Source organism: Nicotiana attenuata, unplaced genomic scaffold, assembly GCF_001879085.1.
Source record: "Nicotiana attenuata strain UT unplaced genomic scaffold, NIATTr2, whole genome shotgun sequence".
Classification (NCBI taxonomy): Eukaryota; Viridiplantae; Streptophyta; class Magnoliopsida; order Solanales; family Solanaceae; genus Nicotiana; species Nicotiana attenuata.
In genome coordinates, this window is record NW_017673296.1 from 69810 (window position 1) to 97712 (window position 27903).

General features: G+C 35.8%; 1 long non-coding RNA gene across 1 annotated transcript; it reads right to left on the reverse strand.

Moving 5' to 3' along the window:
• Window positions 1-7516: 7516 nt before the first annotated feature.
• Window positions 7517-27724, reverse strand: LOC109215974. Its single transcript, XR_002066436.1, has 3 exons — window positions 27527-27724; window positions 25009-25068; window positions 7517-7550 (listed from the first exon to the last, which is right to left on the reverse strand). It is a non-coding gene; the product is annotated as an uncharacterized LOC109215974 (long non-coding RNA).
• Window positions 27725-27903: the final 179 nt, after the last annotated feature.

The following is a 27903-nucleotide window of genomic DNA, read 5'->3' on the forward strand; positions in this document are numbered from 1 at the left end:
TTGTTTTGAAATCGGACCTCAAATTGAGGTCCAAATCCCCAATTTTTGAAAAACCTAGGTTCTACCCAAAACCCCCAATTTCACCAATGAAAATCATTGATTTTAAGTGGAAAACATGCTAAATGATGTAAATGATTGAAAGAATTAAGCAAAAATCGACTTACAAGTGATTTGGAAGAAGTTTTGTCCTTGAAAAATCGCCTATGGGGTTTGGGTCTTGAAAGAATGGTGAAAAATGGTGAAAATTCGACTAAGTATGAAATTTGCTGGGCCTCAGATATGTGAATTGCGAACTGGGGTTCGCTATTGCAAACTCCGACCATTTGTGGGAATTGCGAAGCTGGGTTCGCATTTGCGAACCCTTAATAATTTGCCAGATCTCGCATTTGCGAAGGGGAAGTCGCATTTGCGACCACCCTACTTTCGCATTTGCGACTATAGGGATCGCATTTGCGATCATAGCCCAAATCCCACAGTTCGCAATTGCGATGCAAAACTCGCCTTTGCGAGCTCGCAATTGCGAGATGATCTTCGCAATTGCAAAGACCATAGAGCTGAGCAAACCAGATTTTTTTTTAAGTTCAAAAATGCAATCCGACACCTATCCAAAACTCACCCGAGCCCTCGGTGCTCCAAACCAAGTATGCACACAACCTCAAAAAAATCCTACGGACTTACTCGCGTGATCAAATCGCCGTATTAACATCATAAACATCGAATCAAGCCTCAAAACTCATGATTTCTTCCAATTTCTTCATAAAATATCAAATTTCCATTTTAAGTCCAAAACACGTCAAACGACGTCCGTTTTCAACCAAACTTTACAAAAAGCGCTTAAACCATATATAAGACCTGTACCGGGTGCCGGAACCAAAATACAGGCCCGATACCATAGTCTTTTAATCAAATTTCATTTTCAATTTCCTTAGTTATTTCCAGAAAACAATTTCACACAAAAATTCATTTCTCGGACTTGGGACCTCGGAATTCGATTCCGGGCATACGCCCAAGTCCCATATTTTCCTACGGACCCTCCGGGATAGTCAAATCATGGGTCTGGGTCCGTTTACCCAAAATGTTGACCGAAGTCAAATTTATTCAATTTACTATCAAAATTTAGCATTTTTCTCACAGAATTTATATTTAAGCTTTTCGGCTACGCGCCCGGACTGCGCACGCAAATCGAGGCAACCCTAGATGAGGTTTTCAAGGCCTCGGAAGTACAGAATGGGAAAGAAACAAGTGATGACCCCTTTGTGTCGTCACATTATTCCTCTAAACCTTCCTCATCCCAATACAATAGCGCAAATCTCAGGTCTAGAAACCTCATCTCAGCCAATACAAGAAGACAAACCAATAAGCACCAACAATAATCATATGGAGCCATACGCAACCCTGTTCCGTACACTAACAAGTAATAATTCAGACATGATAGATAACAGTAAAAAAAAACTAAATAAGAAAACTACTAAGCAAGTTTAACAGGCGGGGAAATTTTAGCATTTTACTATGAACTATTTTCAACAGGGTGAAAGCAATATATACGAAATAGAAATGAGGAGCCACATTTCATCACTGTACCGTTGCGGCATGCAACCCGATACCATCATATCAATCCACATAAAGTACCCTTCGAGCCATAATGCTCGAGCTCACTAATCACATGTGCGTCAATATCAAGCACAACCGAGTGCATAAAAATATAACTGTGGGAAAAATTATTAGGAACAAACGATACTGAGAAAGACAAGCACAACTATGGTGTAATAAGCAAATCCACATCACAAAGGTTACCTCGCCCATAATGCCATGAGGCCTAAACTAAATCACAATATGCATACGAAGAATCATGCAACCCTCACAACCCGCCATAGTATAAGAGAGAAACAGATAGCATGAATCAAGGCATGAATAACATCCATTCCACCCGATGATATACACGTGACAACAACTGCGCAAAACAAACAGGTCCGATCCGATATAGAATACACATTCTCATTAAGCTCAAAATAAACCCTAGACCAAATTCCGATCTTCCTCAAACATGTAATAACCCTACAAAAGTCCATAGCAACTTTCCCATAACACCTACCGTCAATCATCCAATACCCTACATTTCTTCTCAACTGGTAATCCAGGAACAGTCTGTCAACAAGAACATTCAATCGCTGAGCCTCACGAATACCAGAATTTTCATACCCAATCTCAACACCGCTACTCAATGGCTGACATGTATCTCATACTCCATCATCTCACGGAAAACACCCATAAGTCAAAACACATGGTACCTATCAACAGGCAAACCCTACTCCGATAGGAACACATAGTGCCAGCAAAACCTTAAACACCCGAAATCGTCCGAGACATCAAGAACTCATATCCTTCCCTCCGAAACTATCTGCAACCTTATACCTGCAATTTCAACCCCACACGGCGCATTGCCTCTAATATGGCACTCGCAACACTACAAAAATCTCTTAGCCAACTCTAAACCATAAGCAAATGGGACACCCCAATGTGGCACGACATCACCCTTCATGCTTTTACTCTCAATAATATGGCACGGCATCACCCTTCGTGCTTTTACTCTCAATAATATTGTACGGCATCACCCTTCGTGCTTTACACTCCCCCTCACATGATAATGTATAAACAATAGCACGGCATCACCCTTCGTGCTTTACACTCTTCCTTACCAAGCATATATATAACCGTAACAAACAAGGCACGAAGCATAACGGACATCAAGGAGAGTGTTTTAATGGATATTCCAGACAATTCCCAATCACAACTTTCCAAGTCAATAATGGTTTAACAACCCTCAAGAATCGTATTGTTCAAATATTTCCACGAATCTAATAATTGATTCACAACACAAGTATAGATCCTAGCATCTCAGGAAATTCGGTTGTAGTAATGTAGTAATAATTTCGCATAGAGATGACCGAATTAGACACATCAATGTATTATTACAATTTTCATCAAGTTTGATCAAGTTATAACAAACTAAGTCTTGATATCTATCATTTAATATTATGTCCTTAGTATCTAAGAGTCAAACAAGGCATTAAGCAGAACGTCACAAAATACAACAAACACAAATATAACATAATCCACCCCCCGAGCATGATTAACCCTGGCGCATACATATACGCTCGTCACCTCATATATGTATCACCCCCGCATGTAGCAAAAAATGACAAATAGGAGGAAAAATTCCCTCAACAAAGCTAGGCAAAATACTTACCTCGATCCGTCTAACTCAACACTCAACTTGGCCTTTTCCTCTACAAATTCGCCTCCGCTCGACTCAATCTACCAACTTTGTAAATTCCTAGTTTTAGAAGCTCATGATTCGTACTACCAGTCCTTGGGTTAATATATAAATATTCAGATAATTCTTCACTGTTTTCCTATAAATCACATTAGGATTGTGTTTACTGTTAGATGGCTTACCAAGCGGCTCGAGTTAGGTGTCATTACGACTGGTGGATTTTGGGTCGTGACATACTTAAAGCAAAAAAATAAGATAAAAAATAAAGTGACTTAAATAAAAGAAATTTAAGAGATGATGGATAATCATTAGGACTTGGACTAATTTTTTAAAGTTTGCTAGAAATAGCAATAAATTTGGTTGGGTAGTATAACAGATATGTATATTTGGCCAGATAATATAATAGTAAAAATAAATTTGCCGAAAAATATAACAGAAGATGAATATAGATAATATTCAAAAGTAACAGGGTAAATATGACCCTTTACCCTTCTTATAAACGTCAAATGTCTAGCCGCCTTAGTTAACTGTCTTTCTTAGTCATGCTCCGGAAATTACAAGGGAATTTCCCGGCATAGTGACAAAAACATTCATATTTTGGCTTCACAATAATTGGTACACAAAACTAATTTTTTCACATCATTATGGTTCTTTGAGTCAGCTGAATTATTTTGACTCTGAAGAAAGTTCAACAGTTAAGTAAACAAAGTCTGCTTTGACCAGATGTTGAGAAACAAAAGTAGCAGAAAAATATATATTATTCCTACTATTATATTTGTCTTTACATATCCCTTTCTGGCCAAAACAAAAGCCTATATAAAAGATCATAACTGACCTTTGAAGTGTATCATCGAACCAACTAATCCTCCATTTTTCTCCCAAAATGGAATTCTTCAGCCTTTTGATTTCTTCATTGGCGTCTCAGTAAATCCAATATAATAGGAGTAGTATTTCTTTATGTTTTCTCAAGATAACTGTGTTGTGGGACGTCATATGTCGGAAAATAATGTTTACTAGTAACTACTCTTTCTTATAAGAGGAAAGTGTCAGATTTTACTCTCTACTTTCGAATATATATTTTCTATAGTTATTCTTGTTGATGTTTTATACTTCAATACCACACAAGAGGGGGGTGATTTGTGTGGTGGCCAATTTTTCGCTTAAGCTGCTTATGGAAGCACCTGGTTCTTCTACGTGTTCCTTAACCTACTATTGAAGAAATAGTAAATGCGGAAAGTAAAGAACACAAGTATTTTACGTGGAAAACACTTGGCTCAAAAGGTGAAAAAACCACGACCTACTTTCCAGTAGGATTTTTCCAAACTCTCCACTAAAATCACTGAGCCAAAAACTGCATTTACAAAAACTCTTTTGTAAACCTAGGACTAACTCTAATCCCGTTGTAGCACACAGCCTCAACTGTTGCGACAACTTCAAGTTAACTCTAACTTGAAAACTCTGAGAACCTAATAGAATTACTTCTAGATAAAGCTGAAAGGTACAATTTAAAAATACCTACTACAATTGAACTAGAATAAAAGACAGACACTTGGAACTGGTTCTTCTATCTGGTTCAAGTAGCTTGAGATTTGCACGCTTGAATCGCACATGAACTGCTTGCAAAATTGCCTTGCTATTTTGCTCTCAATTAAAGTTTAACTTCTGCTTATGTGCATTTCCTGTAAAAGAGAACAACACTGATATTTATAGAGTCAGTAAATAGAGATTGACTAGAATTCTGATGCTACTCTTCCTTGGTGGAAGAGTTCTAGTTGATCTCAACCTCTAACTCCTTCCCTTTCTTAAACCGTGTTCTCTTTGAGTAAGGAGTCCTTCTCCTTATTTTAAAATGCAACCTTTTCGATCAGGATCAGGTGATATTACTTCTTTCAAGATAAGATTATCTCCTTCATGTGCATCTCACATGCTTAAGTTTGTCCATATCTGAGCTCCACTAGGATGGACCTGGTCCATGTCTTAGTTCCTTTGTTAGTCTTCAAAACTAACCTTTACTTGGGCCAACAAATTCCCCCTTTTTGATGATTTCCTAAACCTTGTCCAGACCTTTCAGTGACCCAGATTAGGAATTTTTCTTGTTTTGCTCATGTTTCAACTGTTTTTTGTTTCTTTCTGTAGATTGTGGTAGAATCATATTCTCTATCAATGAAGTTTGCTACTTTTGCTCTTGTTGACTGTTTATCTTTCCTTGATAGTTTGAATATGTGTAGTTGATTACTGATGATTAATCTATGAATGCATTTGCAGTTGCCCCAGTGGCCATGAGTAATTTTTAAAATCCGGGAATCACACTTTGTTTATGCAACTTTTCGATGATACCAAAAGGGGAAAAATATATTGTGCTTTATATTCTGAATAGTGATGTTTATAACCTAATGAACCTGGTCCTTGATGATAAGTGAAAAATTTCTAACTTTGCATTGATGATTGAGCTGAGTTCTAATTTCTAAAAAGTCAACAAAAGTCAAACCTCGGGCCCGCCCGGTCAAAACTCGGGTCCAAAGGTAGGTCTTGACTACCCATAGCCCCACGAGTCCAAATATGTATTTTGTTTTCAAATCCGAGTCTTATTCGACTCCAAAATCTCAAATTTTTATTTTTCAAAACTTTGACAAAATCCCCAAAATTTTCCATAGTTTTCCCATGGATTTGATGTTAAATCTTGTATAAAATCATGAAATATAGTTGGAAATTGATTAAAGATACTTACCAATGATTTGGCATGAAAATCCCCTCTCAAAATCGCCTCACCTCAAAGCTAGGGTTCAAAATATGAAAAAATAAAGTAAAAACTCGGAATTCTCAGCACTTAACAGGCTGCATATGTCGCATTTGCGAACAAAACCTCGCATTTTCCGATGAACAGTATTTTCGCAATTACCATAAATGGTTGGCAATTGCAGATGAACAGTGTTATCGCAATTTCCGTAGAAGGTTCGCAATTGCGAATGAACAGTGTCGCACCAGAAACCAGCAAAACCCAAACTTCTCCGAAATGATCTGAAACCACCCCGAAACTCATCCAGAACCTCCCGGACACAAACCATGCATGGATTTCAATCATAAAACACGCTACGGACCTGCTCGCGCACTCAAAACACTGAAAAGAGGTCGTCTTAGCCCGATATTGACCATGGTCAAACTCCCAAGTTTCTTAACTTTACTAGTCTCTCAACCAATGATCCAAAAATTCACCCAAGCCCCTCGGGACTCCAAACCAAAAGTGCACACCAGTCTAAAAGTATCATACGAACTAGCTCGCGCGATCAAATCGCCAAAATAACACCTAGAACTACGAAATCAAATGAAATTTTCAAGAAAGTTTTAAAATCTCTATTTTTACCACCGGACGTCCGAATCACGTCAAACCGACTCCGTTTCCCACCAAATTTCACATATAAGTCAAAAATATTATATTGAACCTGTACCGGACTCCGAAACCAAAATACAGACCCCGTATCAGCAATGCCAAACATTCAATCAATTCTTAAAAATATTAGATTTTTCAGACTTTTAATTTTTAATAAAAATTCGTAACTCAAACTAGGGAACTGGGAATTCGATTCCGGGCATACGCCCAGATCCCATTTTTCAATACGGACTCACTGGGGCCGTCAAAACACGGGTATGGGTCCATTTACTCAAAACGTCGACTGTAATCATCTAAAATTAATTTTTTAGGCAAAAATTCTTGTTTTTATCAATTTTTTTTTTTGCATATAAGCCTCTCGGGTCAATACCCGTACTGTGCACGCAAATAAAGGAAGGCTAGAATAAGGCTCTAAAGGCTTCGAAACATAGAGTTTGGCTCTAAATCACCAAGCGAAGTGCAGATACTCAAAACGACTAGTCGGGTCGTTACAAACCTATACCCATATTTTTAAAATTCTTTAACCTATACCCTAATTTTGACAACTTCAGACGCCTCCTCTTCTTCCTCCTGACCTGTACGCTCCTTTCTTCCTCCTTTTCTTTTCCTCTTCTTCTTTTCTCTCTCAAACACATGGCACTCGCATTACATGGAACATAAGCATATTATATCGAACGCATGGAACTAATGAGCGCAACCACATACGAGATTGATATTGATAGCCTTATGTTGATTGCTTCTTGTATATCCTATAAAACGTGGGCCTGAAATTGCGAAAATATGGTGTCAGTCAGATTACAAGTCAAAAGAAATTAAACATTTCAAAAACAAATATGTATATGGAGACTCACAGTGGACAAAGGAACACAATGAATGACACGATGTTACCTGCAAATTGCAAAAGAAAAAGGAAAGTGACGATGAGTTTAACCTCAACACATTGAACATATACTGAAGTTCAGCTCTAAGAATGCTGAAGTTCAGCAAATATAAACAAAAACTTCAGCTCCTAGAATGCTGAAGTTCAGCAATTACAAAGCAAAAATTTCAGCCAAAACATGATGTAGTTTTATTGAACTGAAGTTTGCCATTTGCACTATGAACTGAAGTTTGCGTGATTGGCCAAACTTTAGGCAAAAATATCTGAAGTTTTGCTTTGATAAGGCTATACTTCAGGCAAAAAATTCTGAAGTTCAAACTTCAGACATAAAGTTTTGCTACTTCAGGCCCGAAGTTACCCGAAAATTGGGTACGCTTGTAATTTTTTGTGCAAAGCGGGTATAAGTTAAAAGGTGACTCAAAAACTGGGTATAGATGCAAATGACCCTGGAAGTATCTACCATGTCTATTCTAGCCCAACCTATATCAAATAAAATCGATCATGTGCAAGTCATGGGTCTAATTCCTTTTAAGTTGACGGAGAAATGTTTGCGCTCATACTAATGAGAATGAAAATTTAAACTAGTGAAGAAAATATAATAAATACTGATTTTCACAAAAACATATGATGCTTCTAAAACCAATTCCGAAATGAATAAAATTTGGGAAAAAAATAAATTCTGGAGTAATGTAAAAACCTCTGTATCTTACGACCGCAAAAGGTGCCATTTGGTATTCCACTGTTCTAAAAACCCTTCCAAAAGAAGGTACTAACACCTCACCGATAAGGCTTAATCCTTTATGGTATTAAGATATCTATTTTGGTTAATTTCATTCATTTACAAACTGTTCTGTGGACTAATACTTATTCTATTTCATTCAATGCGACAATATTTTGCAAGTAACTAAGTTTAGTATGTTAATTGACTTGAATTATGTAAAAGCGTAGCAATGAAAATAAATTTAAAGTACATCACATCAAAGTTTAATTCGATTAAAATCTTAAACACATAAAAAGTCTGAAGAGCATTAGAGGAATGGTGTTAAATAAGCATGTTATAAGCATGATATAGGAAGTGTCAAATAAAATTAGATATACACTGAAAGTCCATCGCTGTTTATCTAAATGCAAGATAAAGATGTGTTGTGGTATTTTTAAAAATAAATCATGTCTTAAACCAAGTGTCATGCCTTAAACCAAGTGTCAATATGCATGAAAAGAAACCTTGAAGTGACAATTTGCAAAGGGAATTAAGGACAAGTGTATGAACACTTGCCTATATTTAAAACTATTTATAAGCCTATAAATAGGCACTCATTTACTATTGATGAAGCAGAAGAAATGCTTCCTATTTCTACTTCCTCTCTCCCTTACGTCGATGTGCTTTCCTCCTTTTATTTTTCTTTTCCAATTTAGTTGGTATTTCTTTTGCTGGATTTGTATATTATTTAATTTTGCTGATTCATGTATCCTCTAAATAAATAGTGATGAGCTTGTTTAATTCCGGAAAAATATTTCACATTGCTGAAATAGTTTCTTAGGACAGTGTTCAACACGTCAAGCCAATTCGTGTATCTGCTTACAAATAATATTATTGCATTATTATTATTATTATTATTATTATTATTATTATTATTATTATTATTATTATTATTATTATTATTATTATTATCACTTTCCGGTGTCATTTCCCTACAATCTAAGAAACTATTGCAAGCAATACTACTACGAATTTTTTTATGGTGCCACCATTTTTGGTGTTGTCTCTACTGCTACTGTTCCACCTGTCCTGCCAGATATCCATGGTGTTGCAAATGCGTTATTGCATCCATAACTTTGGTAGGCAATGATGATAGGCTATAATTACGTATTTTAGTCGCTTATTACACTCTAATTTACTGCACTTTAATTGAGTTTGCGCTTTAATCGCTAGTGTTTTGCACTAATTGTGTGTTTTATGCCTGGTAGGTGTGATTCCGAGCTATATAGATGTTATGGAATGAATTTAAGTGATTTGAAGCTTTGAAGTCTGAGTAAAAGCTCAAGGAATTAAGTCGGGATCGTGTTCCGGGGTCAAATTTGATAGTTCAGAACAAACGAAGACTCGAGTAGGCATATTGCGCATTGTCTAGTAAAATGCACATAACTTTTTGTTCAGAACTCCATTTGGGCTCCACAATACATGTTTGGAAAGCTAAGTCAAAGGGATACAACTTTCATGTTTTACGTTTTTCCAAATTCCAAACGGAACAGGGTGAAAAACGCGGTCGAAACCGCGTCCGCGAAACTGACCGCGGCAGAAAATCAGAGAGCTTGTCTGGTCGCGGTCCTACCGCGTTTTGGCCGCGGCCGCGCCGCTCCAGGCGTCAAAAATTGGGGAAATCAACTAATGAAATCAACAATTGGGTAAATCATAACTCTAGACCTCCTTAATTTAGTCTCCAAACCTTTGTCTCGTTAGTTGATAATTTTACCATTTTATAATATTTGTTGGTTTATTAGTTAGATATAAAAATCTTAATATTATAATTTAGAAATTGTTCAAACTTGTCTTCTTTGCGATATTGAACAATTACTGCGAAACCTTAGTTCTCTGTGGGATTCGACTTCGGACTTTTAGAGCGGATTATATTTGTAGCGACCGCTTATCCTTTTTAGGACTAGAGTTGGGCGTGATCAAATTTTGGCGCCGTTGCCGGGGAACTAATGGTGTAGTTGTAGCTGTATATATTGCTAGGGTTCAAGTTTGAACTTTTAGTTTGTTTTATTATTTTTGTATTTTTTTTATAACTGTTTTTTTTTTATAACTGTTGATTTGAGAAACATGGCATCTTGGAATTATGGGAATTTAGGTGTAGATAATTCTACTATTGATCTCCATACATATTGTGAATGAAACCACCCGTGGCAAAATTTTCAAAACGTTCCTAAGAGCGAGTTATGTGTACCAACTCAATCTTATTTGTGGAATGTGTGTGATGTGTATGGTGGTAAAAATGGTCACCTTCATGGTTGTGCTTATATTTTTTATTCCCCCCTCCCCTACTATGATGGTTCTACCTTTTCTTGTGAAGTTAATAGGAACAAAGAACCTGGTAATGCGGACCTGAAGGAGATCAAGGATATGCTAAAGTGCCTTCTGGAACAAAACAATGAGAAACAATTGCACACAGAAAGGCAAGAGGCAACTATTCGCAAGTTGGAGGCTCAATTGAGTCAAGTGGTTGGAGCTTTTAATGCTCAACAAGCCAAAATTGAGGATAGTAGCCAAGAAGACCATGAACTTGAGGTATTAATTGGGGAGGTCAGAGTAGAACATCAACAACCTAGCCAACTAGAATTTGAGGATGTCAATGTTGAAGAAGTAATACTAGAGTCAACCAAGGACGTTGAAGATACAAATTTAGTTGACTCTAGTGTGGTTGGTGTTGAGGAGGTTAAAAATCTTGAAGTTCATGTATTTGAGCGCGTTGGGCCTCATTCCAAACACTTCTCTACATTATGTTCAGACGGTGAAATGGAAATTCACCCTTATGAGCATAAAAAGGAGTCCAAGGAAGAGGTAGATGAGCCTTATATTTTGGATTTCTCAAAGCTGTCTAGGCAAGGTGACACTCCTCGGTCGAGAGCCAACAAGTACATAAGATTTTATCTAATTTTTGGCTCGCAAGAATTTGTACCGCCCCAAGAGCATAATCATAAGCTTGAAGCAAAACTTGGGGTTCAATTCATAAGCTTGAGGTAGAGGCAAAAAGGGATTCGCGTCGTGCCGCGACGTTAAATCAAGCGCTTGTTGGGAAGCAACCCAGCTTTATTGCTTTCTTTTATTTATTTTTTATTTTTTTTAATTGTATTATTTTTGTAGTGTCAATTTTTTATTTTTTTAGGAGAATGGAAAGCAAAGGTATTGGAAGGATGCAACAGCAAACCAAATGGCTGGAACTAAGTGTGAGGTACCCGCACGAAGGACCAAGCTTGGGAGAAGTCTGAGTACCCCATGAGTTGTTAGTGCTTCGGCCTTTGGCCTACCAGGGAGTCTCTTTTACCCTTTTATTAGTTATTGTGTGCATTGGGGACAATGCACAATTTTAAGTGTGGGGTGATGAGATTGTCTGGGTGACTTTTCATGCTACTTTAGCTGTATTAGTTTAATTAAATAGTTTTTTTTTAAAAGATTGTACTTTTCCCGATGATGGATCTATTAGATAATTTTCTTGAGGGATTTAAGTCTAAAGAAAAAAAAAGATTTTTTTTGTAGGTAGTGTAATAATTCCCCCTTGGTTTTTCTTTGTACCACGGTTCTTTTCCAAGGGTTTTATTTGAACCGGGTGTAGTTAGTTTTTTTTAGGAGTAGGAGCCATTGTGTTGTGTTTTGAATTGAAGCAATATCTCTTGACTTGGTTATGCCTTGAGAATAGTGAGTACTTTGGCCGTGACGCTTAGGCTCAGTTTTTTACTCTTGTATAAGTACCTTAAATTGTATGATCTTAACTTTGCTTAACTGCTTTGACTAGAGTGTCTTGATGAAACCAATCCTGAGTGAGCTATGTGTCATGTGTGTGTAAGGATTTGTTATATTCTGTGCATTGCATTTGATGCCTAGAACTTGCCCCGCGTGTTTGCAAAGCGAAATAGTAGTTTTATTCAGTCTAGGAAGTGATATAGGCATTTCTTTGTTAAGCCAGATATGTATATTTTACCCGCCTAATTGTTATGTATCGTAGTTAACCCCTTTGAGCATGTAATCCTGTTTCTTTGGCAACCACATTACAAGCCTTACTCATTTGTTTGAATGGACTATCTATTTGAACCTTTTAACCTCTCATAAGCACTTGAATTGTGATGATTTATGTAAAAGTTAAAGTGGGGGGGTGGTTGGTTTGGCTTTTGAGTGGAACTAATGAAATCAGGAGAAAGGTGCACTGTTTTGAACAAGTAAGAGCCACTTGAAAAAAATATATAGTTGTATTGCTGTGGGAAAAAAAAAGTATTTCTTTAATAAGTGGTGACTCTTGCTGTAATTGTGCTTAAAGAAGTATGGGGTAATATACATTGATGTGAAGGTGGAGTTTGGTTTGACATAAGTATGGGGTTTGAATGTTAAAGTATATGTTTTAAAGTGCTTAGGGAGGTGTAGTCACTCTTATATCTAAATATATCCTACCCGTCCCGTAGCCTACATTACAACCAAATAAAGTCCTAATTGATCCTAGATTGAATGAGCTCGATTAGTGGAGTAGTAAACTACGGGCAAGCTTATGGTGCATCTTTTGTGGCATATGAATGTTATTTCTGAGAGTGAGTGAATTCTTTCTATCTTGAGTTCCTAAGTGTTCTTAAATTTTATTGTGTGGAACTAATCTTTTGTTGTGTGAGGGCACTTGATTCATGAAGGAAAGGTAATGTCAGTGACCTCTATGTTAGAGTAAGTAGGTGAGTTGTGAATAATGCGTGGTACTTGTGAGTCAAATCTTGAGGTGAAGATGTTACGCTTTTGTGCTTAGTCTATTTTAAATACTCTTGGTGTGCTGCGTTAGGAGAATTGTTTAAAAAGGTCATGTCTATAAAAAAAAATGTAGTTTGATTGCTCGAGGACGAGCAATGGTGTAAGTGTGGGGTGTTGATGATAGGCTATAATTACGTATTTTAGTCGCTTATTACACTCTAATTTACTGCACTTTAATTGAGTTTGCGCTTTAATCGCTAGTGTTTTGCACTAATTGTGTGTTTTATGCCTGGTAGGTGTGATTCCGAGCTATATAGATGTTATGGAATGAATTTAAGTGATTTGAGGCTTTGAAATCTGAGTAAAAGCTCAAGTAATTAAGCCGGGATCGTGTTCGGGGGTCAAATTTGATAGTTGAGAACAAACGAAGACTCGAGTAGGCATATTGCGCACTGTCTAGTAAAATGCACATAACCTTTTGCTCAGAACTCCATTTGGGCTCCGCAATATATGGTTGGAAAGCTAACTCAAAAGGCTACATACTCCATTGGGGCTCCGCAATATATGGTTGGAAAGCTAACTCAAAAGGCTACAACTTTCATGTTTTACGGTTTTCCAAATTCCAAACGGAACAGGGTGAAAAATACGGTCGAAACCACGATCGTGGAACTGACCGCAGCAGAAAATCAGAGAGCTTGTCTGGCCGCGGTCCTACCGCGTTTTGGCCGCGGCCGCGCCGCTCCAGGCGTCAAAAAGAAGTCCTATTTCGTCCGGGACAAGGTTATTTCGGCCATACACTATTCCAACTTGTATAAAAGGGGTCCTAAACCTATTTTGAAGAGAGGAGGACATATTTTTGACATAATTGAGACCTAAGGAGGCTTAGGAGACCGGAGATTCGACCTAAGGAGTCAAGAACACAATAGGAGCAAGGCGCGAAATTCTTCAACGAGTTTTTCCTTCTTCTTCCTGTTTTTTTACTGTTGCTTATGATTTTTAGTATTGTAGTTTTACATACTATTATGAATAGCTAATTCGTTTTCTAGGGTTTTGATGGAATCCGTTGGGGATGATTTGGTTGTTATATTAATATAGTTTTGAATTGGTTGTTTATCTCTATTTGATCAACTACGTTTTGATTGTGGTTAATTGAAAGGATCCTCAATTAGTCATTCCTATTTATTATGTATCTGCTTGAGAGAGAGTGCATATTTAGGTAATTGTTTGAACAACATCACTCCCGGAGTGTAGGCGAGAGTCATAACCGAGGGTTTAGAGGTTGGATTAGAGATAACGATACCTCGGGTGCGATCTAAGTGAACTGTAATGTGAATCTAGCTAGCGTAGCTTGAGAGAGTACGTCTAGTAAATTATCATAATTGCTTGAGAGAGATTTATGATAGCTGGAGAGTTCATGATTGATAGAGGCAACTAAGTCAAAGCTATAAGAAACATACAACTAATGAAATCAACAATTGGGAAAATCATAACTCTAGACCTCCTTAATTTAGTCTCCAAACCTTTGTCTCGTTAGTTGATAATTTTACCGTTTTATAGTATTTGTTGGTTAATTAGTTAGATATAAAAATCTTAATATTATAATTTAGAAATTGTTCAAACTTGTCTTTTTTGTGATACTGAACAATTACAGCGAAACCTTAGTTCTCTGTGGGATTCGACTCCGGACTTTTAGACCGAATTATATTTGCAGCGACCGCTTATCCTTTTTAGGACTAGAGTTGGGCGTGATCAGGCAATAATATCAAAATACAAGTATGTAAATAGACATGGTTACATATCCAATGATAATACTAAAACTTTCAAGAAAAATGCATCTCAATGCAAGAGAAGTGTTGGGATAAATGATAATCTCTCTAAGTCACAATTAAATTTGACTAAAGCGGATAATATAGTTGTTGCGGTCATTTCCCAAATAAATAATGTGGCCAACGTAAGAGATTGGGTGATAGACTCTGGTGCTACTAGGCACATTTGTGCAGACAAAAATGAATTTTTATCTTACACCCAAATTGAGGAAAGAGAAGAAACTATTTATCTTGGTGACTCAAGAACAACTCGTGTTCTTGGGAAAGGAAAAATTCTTCTCAAACTCACATCTGGTAATTCTAGCATAGAGTGATGTATTGCATGTCCCTAATATCCAAACCAATTTGGTTTCTGTGGAGTTATTAGAAAAAGTTGGAGTGAAGGTTTCTTTTGAAAATAATGAGCTCGTATTGACCAAAAATGATATTTTTGTGGGTAATGGATATTGCAACCATGTCATATTTATGCTTAATATTTCTGATCTAGCAATGAAAATGCATCTTCTTCTACTTATATGGTTGGGTCTATTTCTTTATGGCATGCTAGACTAGGACATGTTAAGTCGCATATATAAAGTAAACGCAATCACTAGGATTAATATCTGGTTTCAACTCAAATAATATTGACAAGTGTGAAATATGTGTTGAAGCTAAAAGTACTAGAAAGACCTATTTTTTCTGTAAATAGAGAAATTGATTTGTTACCCTTGATTCACACTGATGTAGGTGATTTAAAGCAGACTATGAATAGAGGTGGCAAAAGATATTATGTGACTTTTATTGATGATTTTTCTAGATATACTAAGTTATATTTGCTTAGAAATAAAGATGATGCTTTTAATGCTTTTATTTCTTATAAAACTGAGGTTGAAAATCAACTTAGTAGAAAAATCAAGAGAATTAGATCAGATAGAGGTGGGGAATATTTATCTTTAAATATTTTTTGTGAAAATAAGGAAATTGTCATGAAGTAACTCCGCCTTATTCACTTGAGTCAAATAGAGTAGCTGAAAGAAAAAATAGAACATTGAAAGAGATGATGAGCGCTATGTTAGTCAGTTCTAATGCTCCTGATAATTTGTGGGATGAAACTATTTTATCTGCATGTTACTTACAAAATAGAATACCACATAGAAGAACTGGCAAAACTCCTTATGAATTGTGGAAGGGTTATAAACCTAACTTGAAATATTTAAAAGTATGGGGGTGCCTTGCTAAAGTTCTTTTGCCTGAACCTAAAAAGAGAAAAATAGGTTCTAAAACAGCTGATAGCATGCTTATTGGATATGCTGAACATAGTACTGCATATAGATTTCTTGTTTTAAAAAGTGATGTGCTTGATTGCAATACTATAATTGAGACAAAGAATGTTGAGTTCTTTGAATATATTTATCCATTGTCTGATAAAATTTCTCATACACCTGTTGAAATAAATAGTGAAATTACCTCTAATGAGGAACTGAGAAGGAGCAAAAAGCCTAGGAAAGAATATTTTTTTTATAAAAATGATTCTCAGACTTTTCTTGTCGAAAATGAACCATCAAATTATTTTGAAGCTATCTTCTTCAGAAGCTAATTATTGGAAAGAGGCAATAAAAATAAAAATTGATTCTATTATGAAAAAATACATGGATTTTAACTGATTTACCTTCTAGTGCAAAACCTATTGGTTGTAAATGAATTTTCAAAAAGAAATTTAATCCTGATGGATCTTTAGGTAAATATAAAGCTCGGTTAGTAGCAAAAGGATTTTCTCAAAAAATAAAATATTGATTATTTTGATACATTTGCACTGATTAGAATTTCTTCTATTCGAGTTTTAATTTCCTTAGCTTCAATCCGTAAGCTTTTTATCCATCAAATGAATGTCAAAACAGCTTTTTTTAAATGGTGATTTAGAAGAAGAAATTTATATGGTTCAACCTGAAGGCTGTGTCATTCCTAGTCAAGAAAATAAAGTTTATAAATTAATTAAATCTCTTTATGGCCTTAAACAAGCTTAGGAGCTTTGGTATGAGAAATTTGAACAAGTCTTACTGAGAGACTGTTTTTCTTCAGTTGAGGTGGATAAATGTGTTTATACTAAAATAGTAGACAGTGATTATGTGATAATATGTATGTATGTTGATGGCATGCTTATATTTGGTACAAGTTTAAATATTGTGCAAAGTACTAAATTAGTTTTGTCTGCTAATTTTGATATGAAAGATCTGCTTGAAGTAAATACAATATTGGAAGTTAAAGTTAAGTGAAGATGGAATAATGTTGTCACAAGAACATTATGTTGAGAGACTTCTTAAGAAGTTTGAGTATTTTAATGTTACATTTGTGAGCGCTCCTTTTGATGCTAACTCTCAGTTGAAAAAGAATAATGGTGACCCAGTTTCTCAATCTAAATATGCGCAGATTATTGGGAGTCTAATGCATTTAATGAATTTTACAAGGCCTGATATAGCCTATGCTGTGTGTAGACTCAGTAGATATACTCATAATCCCAACAACGAGCATTGGTCTGCATGAGTTAGACTAATAAATATTTGAGAGGAACCATGAATTATATAGTGGATTTTCTTCTATTTTAGAAGGGTACAGTGATACAAACTGGATCTCTGATTCAAATGAGATAAAATCCACTTGTGGTTATGTATTCACCCTTGGTGGTGGTGCAATATCGTGGAAATCAGCTAAATAGATGATCATTGCTAGATCGACTATGGAATCAGAGTTTGTAGCTCTGGAGTTAGCTAGCTCTGAGGCTGAGTGGCTAAGAAACTTCTTAGTGAATATCCCTTTAATAAAGGATGTATTGCCTCATATGTCTATACATTGTGATTGTCAAGCGGAAATAGCTATAGCATAGAATAATTCTTATAATTGTAAAAGTAGACACATGAAATTGAGACATGATGTCACAAAGCAGCTGCTGAGAGATGGAATAACTTCTATAGATAAATTTGGCAGATCCTCTAACTAAACTTGTGCGAAGAAAATTAATTTTTCAAACCTCAAAAGAGATGGGGTTAAGGCGGACATGTAGTTAATAGAGATGGTAACCCAACCTATGTGATTAGAGATCCCATGAAGTAGGTTCATATGGGTAATAACAAGTCAATATTGACACTGAAGCACTAAAAGAGAGTGCTTGACTGCTACTAATTGAGAGGATGAGTTAACTCTTAATGAATTCACATTCCTTATGGGTTGTGTATTTAAAAACAGTATACACTTGATGAATTCACCTATATAAGAGTGGAGTGGGCCGCTCCTATGAGATTTTCGTCTAGTCTCTAAAGCTCTCATGAATAACCAGGCACGAGCATGGCATATTGGGTGCAAAACAGCGTTGAACAGCAAATTGTGAGGGTCCAAATGTGATTGATAAAACCTCTAACTTACAATAAGAATTATTGGTTCATAGAAATATTATATTTCACCAGTAACTCTGTGAGTTAAGTTTAATTGGTGTAAGTTTGGTTGATAGTCTAGAAGACACCAAACCTATTGCATTTGGACCATACAAATCTAGCAAATCTTATTATTCTATCTTTTCTATTATTATTTTGAAAATATGTGGGGGACTGTTGTGATATTTTTAAAATAAATCATGTCTTAAACCAAGTGTCAATATGCATGAAAAGAAACTTCGGAGTAGCAATTTACAAAGTGAATTAAGTACACGTGTATGGACACTTATCTATATTTAAAACTATTTATAAGCCTATAAATAGACACAAATTCATTGTTGATGAATCTGAAGAAATGCTTCCTATTTCTACTTCCGCTCTCCCTTAAGCCTCTGTTTTTTCCTTCCTTTATTTTTCTTTTCCAATTTAAATGGTTTTATTCCTTTAGTTGGATTTGTATATTATTTAATTTTTCTACTTCCTGTATTCTCTAAATAAATTAGATGAACTTGTTTAATCATGGAAAAATATTTTACATTGCTGAAATAGTTTCTTAGGATAGTGCCCAACATGAGTTAAGTCAATTTGTATATCTGCTTACACATAATATTATTACATTATTATTATTATTATTATTATTATTATTATTATTATTATTATTATTCCCTACAAGATGTACCAGACATTAGTTCACGGGAATTTTTTTTATTAAGATAAAGTAATTTAAGTAGTGTAAGTGCAACATGGTATTTAAAACTCTCTCATTTATTGCAGGAGAAAGACATTTTTTATGTTAGAAAGTTTGTATCTTAATCACGTACAGAGGAAGGGAAAGTGATTATTACTATTATATTTCCTACTATTAGAAGCGAGAATAAGCAGCTCCTCGTCGTCTAGGGGTATTTTAGTCTTTTCATCATCTTCTAGACAGACTGTACGCCTACAATTTTTCTTTACGGCATATTTTATTTTAGACTATTCCGTTCACGGTCTCTTTCTCTCTCTACATACGCGGCTATTTCTCCTCTCAGACGTGTAACATCAACATCCTCTTGCTTTTGGTGCTTTGGGTTGTTTTCTTACCATGCAAACACCTGCGTTTCACGGAGACCAACAATATATTTTGGGGTTAAACATTATCTCTTCAGGTTTTCATGGGGATTAGCAATATATTTTGGGGGTTAAACATTATCTCTCCAGGTTAGATTACTTCGACGTCCTTGTTTCTGGCAAATCTGATGTTTACTTTTAAGGTTATATTGGACAGTTTATTGAAGTGTTTAGCTATGATAGTTGAATAAATTCTGGATTACGCTATGTTTTGCTTGGGTTTTCTGTCGATATTTATCGCTTCGCTTCTCCACTGTTCACCTTTTCGTCTCTGTGCTCGTTTCCTCACAGGTTATTACTTTGTCTGATCTATAATTTTAAGATTAGACTAGATAACTTGTTGAATTTTTCAGTTGTCTGATGTTTATTAAATACCAGTTACGAAAGTTAAAGGGATAAAAACTACCTGTGTTAACTGAAGGTGACTTTCTGATGAGCAAAGTCAATGGATTACGAAGAAACAAAGATAATAACTGTATTTATATAATTAGAAGAACCCTGTATGGTAGAGCGAAACTTATACAGTAGAGTATAAATAAAGTGTTGACCATTTTATTATACTGATGATTGTTGATTTTTGTAGAATTAACTTCTTATTTTGTGAAGTAGTTGTTACCTTTCAATGGATCTTGACACACTGAAGCTGAATCCTCTTGGATTAACATATGCTTTTTCAATTTATGTCTCTGCTCTAGAGCTCTGTGCGAATGTTTGTGTGATTTATGAGCTAAAAAATAGATTACTGTAGCTCTTTCATATAATCTTTAATGTGCTGACTAAACTACCCTCCTGCTGATATGCGATCACCATGCCAGACCCACTTTTCCAACCCTAACCACCTTACTTTCTTCTTTCTGTTGTCATTAATTGATATAGTGCAGATTTAAGATTATATAAAGCAAAAACCTCAGTTTGCATACTCTTCTTTTAGGCTAATAAATTAAGTTTAACCAAGGTTGCTCCTTAATTACATTATTTTATTCTCTTGATTTTTTTGGTTCCGCTTTCCTGCTACTTTTGTCTCTCTGCTTGTTCGCTATAAGTTATTATTTCGCGCTTCATATTTCATCTCCTTCTTCATATTTATGTGCCTGAGTTAACTGAAAAAGTTTCTTTATTAGAAGTACTTATTATCTTTTTCTGATACAAATATATAAAGGAGTACACAACCAAGTTGCTCTGTTTTTTCTCGGTGGATTTAATAACAATAAGAAAATCAGAGTTACTCAAGTCCGGAACTTGTTAATAGGAAAGACTTTTAGTCTTCCCTGCCTCTACTTGTTTTTCCATTCTCCGGTCGGAGAAAACAGTCTTCCCTTGATCAAATTGTGAACTATTTTACTGTTACAGCTATGTTTTAACCTGTTGTAGTCTCATGGGAATTTCTTTCTAAATGAACACTCACAATGCTATATTATTTTTTTCTTATACATCGGGTCGTAGTAGATAAAGCTTATTTGATTCTCAGTAAGGAATTGAAATAATCTTTCGAACGGACTCCATATGCTTCCAAAGGGAACCAACTTTTTCTTTTCCATTTCCTACTCTCAACAAATAATTACAAAATGAAGGATCATGTTTTGCTCTCATATTTTCAAATAACCGCAACCTTTCAAGTTCTTCCCAGATATGAGAATATAGTAAATTCATTAATGAAATCTTCTTTTTCCCCGTTTCAAACTACAGGAAGTGTTTGTCTGAAGTCACCTCCAAAAACTACAACCTTTCCACCAAATAGTATCGTTGAAACCATTAAGTCCTTTAAGAGTAAATCAAGCAGTTCGATCATTCTTTTTTTTTGCCATAGATACTTTGTCCCATATGATTAATTTTGCATCCTGAATCAAACATGCTAGTGAGTTTGCTTGCTAATGTTGCATATGACATTTTCGTCAATATTTATTGAAATTTTAAAACGTGAATGTGCAGTTCGTCCACCGGGAAGTATAGAAGCAGCTACACCGGAAGTGGCAGTTGCCAATGCTATATATCCTTTAGATCGTATAGTTGCCAGCAATGCACGGTACAAGAAGGTTTTTCTAGTTCCTCCCGGACCATCAATAAAGAATGCTCCCGCTTTGTTTGAAAAAATCCTATCTGTAATTACATTGTACGCTTTGAGTTGATCTTCCTTTAACTTTTTGTGTAATAGTATATCCTCTTCAGTTACAATGATGGTCCTTTCATGGTACACCTCTTTTGCGTCTAATGAAGACCTTATTGCTTCTGGAATGAGATGATATTCATTTATGTCGCCACCCATAGAGTGCAATATATCATTAATATGGTTTATAACCATGTATGGTATGTCTCTTTTGTGAATATTAGGTAACAAGCTGTAATCCTCCGACATGTGCTCTTCAAATTGCTCCCAAAGTTGTCTCGGGTTAGTCGGATTGCAGTAGATCAGTAATAAAGCAAATAAACGTCACAAACTGTATGGCATTTGGTAACTTGCTGCTTCAGACATGCATTCTGTCAAGCTATTATCACTCTGTAGCAATCCACGTTTTTCCGCAGATTCCCTAAAGCTACTGCAGCGTTCTTCGTTGACAGTTAGTAAATTCCTATATAATTTTGGTCCTCTAATATTCATTAGTAACATCCTAAGGTAGTATCCCTCTCCTTCTGTTGGATGACATGTTACTACACGGCCAATAGCACGTTGTTTTTTCCGGCGCGTCCACATTTACTCCGTTGCAGACCAAACGAAATGTTCGGGGAATTCTCGATATAATAGATTGAGTTCTTCAGCGTCTGTGTTTGTTCTATTCATTTCAAAAAATTGTGTTAACATCTTCTGCTTAATCATCGGATTATTTACAAGCGTATCTATGTTTGCGCTGCTTTTAAATGAAACAAATTGTTGTCCTTTAAGGTGAAGCTGAAGAGGGCATACACTCGGGTACATTTCACTGATGGAGAAACCGTACAACCGCCACATAGCTTTCGGAGGCGAGACCCATCTAGCAGAATGATATTCTTTTATCTCATCTATTACTTCTGTGTTGGTGTCCTTATTGTGTACAGAAAATGCAATCTTATCGTGTCCTTTACATATATACTTATAAGGATACTTAACGACCTTAATATCAGAACATATCTCAACATTCACATGGCAATCAAATTTTCCGAGCAAAAAAGGATTATATGGAACAACCCATGAGTTATCCAAGTGTCGTTCTCTTATTTTTACTACCACTCCTGTATTGCGTCTTCTATAAATTAGATAAGATTCTATTCCTTTTGATGTCTGCTCCGCAAATTTTTTTGGGTATTTGAATTTACAGTAACCTTTTTCTTCATACAAGAATTTGTTGGGTTTAGATTACCGCATGGACCATTCATCATGTGTTTAAGAACAAGTGAATATAAATCTGGTTCTGCTTTTTCATCAGGTATTTCTGCACTAATAATAGTATCGTAGGCCTCTGGAGTAAGTAACTTGTATTCGTTGGTTAATATTATAAGAAAATAAGCGTGAGGTAAACCTCGCTTTTGGAACTCTACAGTACACATAAAAGCTGCAACTTTCCCAAAGATATTTCGTTTTAGTATATCCTTTTTGAATTCTTCTATTTTCGCTCTAAATACTCGACTGATCAAATCAGGCCTGTTATGTGCCTCATCGGTTGAGATTAAATGTTCCTTTATTTCTGTCCAAGAGGGATTACATGTCATTGTTATAAACAAATCAGGTTTACCGAAATGCTGCACGAGCGCAATAGCATCCATGTACCGTTGACGCATATCCCGGGGCCCTCCAATAAAAGAACTTGGAAGGAAAGTTTGTTTCCCGATATTAGAAGCATCGCGTTCCCCTAATCGCAAAATGTCAAGAAGTCCTTCTAGCATAGCCATTCTGAATAAATCTTGATTGAATACTGCAAAATCCAACCTTTGTGTTTCAAGTTTAATGCACTCATCAACTGAATACTGCTGAAATATTCTTCCTGTGTGCAATATTTCATCTTCATCATCGTTTCTCATTTGTAGTTTGTAACAGTAATACTCACGGACAGAAACTGTATCCCTTCGTCGCTGTCCTTTTTTTAGAATCTCAACTTCCATTTCTAGATATCCGTCAAGGGAGGTAACATTTCGTATGCTTGGTACCTCTTCATGCTGCGCAATTCTTGCGTATGCAGGACAATTTGCTGGGAGCTTTTTAATACCACAATGCCATCCACTTTGTCCTAGCGGAAACAATAGCGGATATTGCAATGCGTCGTAACAGCCATAGTAGTAATTCACTATTTGTGTTCGATCAGAGTGAGGGTAAATTTGAATATGTGGTGCATTAAAGGCTGCGTCGGCATTTTCCTCGGTCCATATTGCTGCAATTTCAGATGAAGTTGGCAAATTATATACTCTCTGGTCCAAGTCTATGTCACATTTGAGAGCTATATGGAAATCTTGTAGGTTCGTTATATGTACCAAAGATCGTACAGAACACAGAGTATGGATTTATTGATAATATATCTATCAATTCCTTCACTGCCGATTCATGTACTCTCTCGGAGCATGCCATCCTATGTGTCAGCTCATTGCTATTATCGCAGAAATATAATTGTATGTTTCTTGGTTTGTCATCTGTAGGGTGCAAATTATTTATCCAATGGTACATCTTTCCTGGAACTCTGAAGGTGTAAATACCGGAATTTCTTTTTGCTAAATCTTTATCATACTTTACACCAAGTGACGTGAATGCAAAAAGATTATTATATGTTCTAATGTATGTTCGAAAGTGGTTAGACGCCACATTATTTCCAACATATAAATTACGCAATTTCACAGGCATTTGATGAGAAGTTGACTTTACTGTCCCAGTACGACAGTAGAATACAGGAGGTTCATATTCAAATCTTTTCGCTGAGCAAAATTTGTGGTTGTTGTACCATCCGTATATTCGAAATGGATCATTAAAACTAAGGCAAAGCAAAAGCAGTCATGACTGTTAATAGGTGGAAAAAAACTGAACAGACCTTTGGGTGTAACTATCTTGGAGACTTTGTTTTGTAGTTCATTGGATACAATTGACGTTGAACCTAAAATGAAGGTAGGTGGTCTTTAGATGGAACTAAATAGTGGTAGCTATTTTAAAAGCGAGCAAAGAAAACATACTCACCTTTTTCATAGACAGCAAAATGGACGTGTTCATCTCTTTCTTTACAAGCCATTGTTCCAATCAAGGGAACAGTAGTTATATTCTCACAAAGCGTATGTCTCTTTGACTCTTGGTATTTTAGTCGACGTTATAGCAATAACTTTTCCTTTTTCTCTACTGTCATCTCTTTGTATTTTTCACGTCGACTGACATTTCTATCTGTCTCTGAGAGGGGACGTTTATTTTTTTGTGTATGATCCATCAGAATCGTAGTATTTACTCCTAAATGAAGTTGTGCGAACTATCACACAACCCTTTAGCAAGATATCAATTTCTATTAGCGAATATGTAGAAGCACAAAAAGGTACTGCACTTTGATATACGTAGCACCTGCTGTGAGCACCAACAGCAGCTATTGTCAAACAACATTGCAGATAAATTCAGTACCACAACTTGTAAAAACAAAAATAGTGCACAACAGTAACAGTTAGCAGTGCAACGAGCAGGAGAAACAGAGGATGTGCTAGTAAGAGCCTGCGTTTACAAATATATGAAGATAAGATAGTTGATTACCTGTAAGCACGTCGAGCAGCTTTTTTTGTCGTACCAAATGAAACAGAAGCGTCAGCAGTTCTACAAAGGCAGAAATAACTTTTAGTCATGGTTAGCATCAACTTCAACACATCGTGCATTGAAAATACTCGCAAAAATATTCTCTATAGAATGTGTAATGCGACTGTCATAAGATGAATGGTAAAGACAAGAAAGAAGATCACTATAGTAAGCTCTATTAGCAGACCAAGTATGTGGATATGCAATAAAAGATAGTAATCTGTGTTGTCAAAGGCGCGCTTAAAGTGCGCTTAAGCCCTAAAGCGAGGCTCAAAACATGTTGAGCGCTTCGTCTCGTTTTGTGGGCGCTTTAGTATCGCATCAAGGCTCTTAGGCGTACTTTTACTTGCCAATGAGTGTAATCTTGAAAAGGCAACATAAAACAATTAATATTTCACATTATCGTAAATTATTTCTAATTTCTTTGTCCATATATTTGTTATTCATGCTTATAATTAGTAGTCTTAGACTACATATACATATTTTTACTTTTTCTTCAATTGTGCTTTTTTTCATTAAAGCCCACGCTTTATTTGCGCTTTGCGCTTAAAGCCCTTACGGACCTTAGAGCTTTTTTGCGCTTTTCGCCTTTGATAACATTGATAGTAATAAAGAAGCTAAAACTTGTGAATAGGAAATAACACGAACATCTAAAAATAAAAGAAATTGAGAGTTAAAAAGAAAAGTGGTTGTAACGTAATAAAAAAAATCATGGAAACATGTTCTACCTAGGAATCAAACAAGATGTTATATAGTTTTATATCACGGTGTGCCACTCCCATTTTGTGACAATAATTAATTGCTAAAACCAATTGCCTTAAAATAACAACAGCAGCTTTCTCAGAAAATAGTGAGAAGGGAGTAAAGAAAGGAAATAACTGAAAGATGCTCTAACAATTTGTTACAAACTATTCATTCATTCTGGGGACACGCACCTACACTCACACCCTCTCGCGCTCATTCATTCTCATTCTCAGTCACTCGTCTTTACTCCTCACACACACCACACCATTCTCATACACACTCCCACACACCCTTAGAAAGGCATAAGAACAGCTTTGGCACTTACTGATAAACAAAGCAAAGTAACTGTTGAACCATATTTATTGCTAAGCTGAAGGTTTTCCTCGTGGCAAAGAAATTTAATGTACTATAGAAGCACATAAGAATTTCTTTTACATGCTAACAGTTGTTTTATTATTTGGCATGAAATTATCGAGTTGTTTATGGTTAAAAAAATATAACAATAGTAATAATATAAAGACATATACTTCATATTTAACGTGCATCAAGACTGCAAAGTAGAGAGTACTATTACTAACTCAACCTTAAAAATTCAAAATCTGCAACAAACGATCAATGGTAACCATCATTATTGAAATTGAAACAACAAGAGTAGGGTAAATAACTGGTTGATAAACATATAAGATTGTTGGAGCCAACTCTAACAGGGCTAGATCTGTTCGTGCTTTTGCGACAAAATAAGTTAAGATAGATTAGTATTAAGTGAAAGCCTAATTAGGTAACAATAGTAAGCCTTAATGAAAACATAAGTTCAGACAGTTGATACATCACTAAAAGTTTCCCCTGATTGTTTTCTCTATTGGTTCCTTGGAAGCATATGGAGTCCGTTCGGAAGATTATTTTAATTCCTTACTGAGAATCAAATAACCTCTATCTACTACCAACCGAAGCTAAAAAAAAAAAGAAAACTTGATATAGCATTGCGAGTATTCAGTGACTGACAACTCGAATTTACAAAGAAATTCCCACGAAACTACAGTAGGTTCAAACGTAACTGTAACAATAAAATAGTTCACAATTTGATCAAGAGAAGACTATGTTCTCAGACCAAAGAAGACTAAAGTCTTTCCCATTAACAAGTTCCACAACCAAGTGACTTCGACACACAACAACTTGAGCAACTCTGATTTTCTTACTGTTATTTAATCCACCGAGGGAAAAACATATCAGCTTGCTTGTATAGTCCTTCATATATATACTTCTATCAAAAAAATGATAGTAAGTACTTCTAATAAAGATGCCTTTTCAATTAACTCAGGCACACAAACAGAGTATGTTCCATAAAATTTTATTAACTACTACTCCATAAACATAAACATTTTATTTCTACTTTAATGTATTAGTTCCGGCTCATCAAACATTCGCCTTCAGTTAGCATGATAGTTTTTATGCCTTTAACTTTTGTAACTGGTAATTAGTAAACATCAGACAGCTGAAAAATTCAACAAGTTGTCTAATCTAATCTCAAGTTTATATATCAAACAAAGTAATCACCTGTGAGCAAACGAGCACAGAGACGAAAAGGTAAACAGTGAAATATGGAGAGAAAACCCAAGCAGAACAGAGTGTAATCCAGAATTTATTCTGCTGTCATAGCTAAACAATTCTATGAAGTGTCAAATATAACCCTAAAAGAAAAGATCATATTTGCCAAAAAGAATCGAACTAATCTAACCTGAACAGATAATCTTTAACACAAAATATATCGTTGATCCCATCAAAACCTGAAGAGATAATGTTTAACCCCCAAAGTTTATTGTTGATCCCCATGAAACACAGGTGTTAGCAAATTAAGAAAACAACTCAAAGCACCAAAAACAAGAAGAGACTATGTTACACGTTTGAGAAGAGAAAGAGCCGCGTATCGTAGAGAAGAGAACGTGAACGAAATAGTGTAAAATAAAATATGCTGAGAAGGAAAATTTTAAGCGTACTGTGTAAACTATACCGAAAAGACTAAAATACCCCTAGACGACCAAGAGCACCTTATTCTCGCTTCTAAGCGGGCAAGTGCTTGGTAAGCCAACAGCCTAGTGAACCGGGCGGGGCACT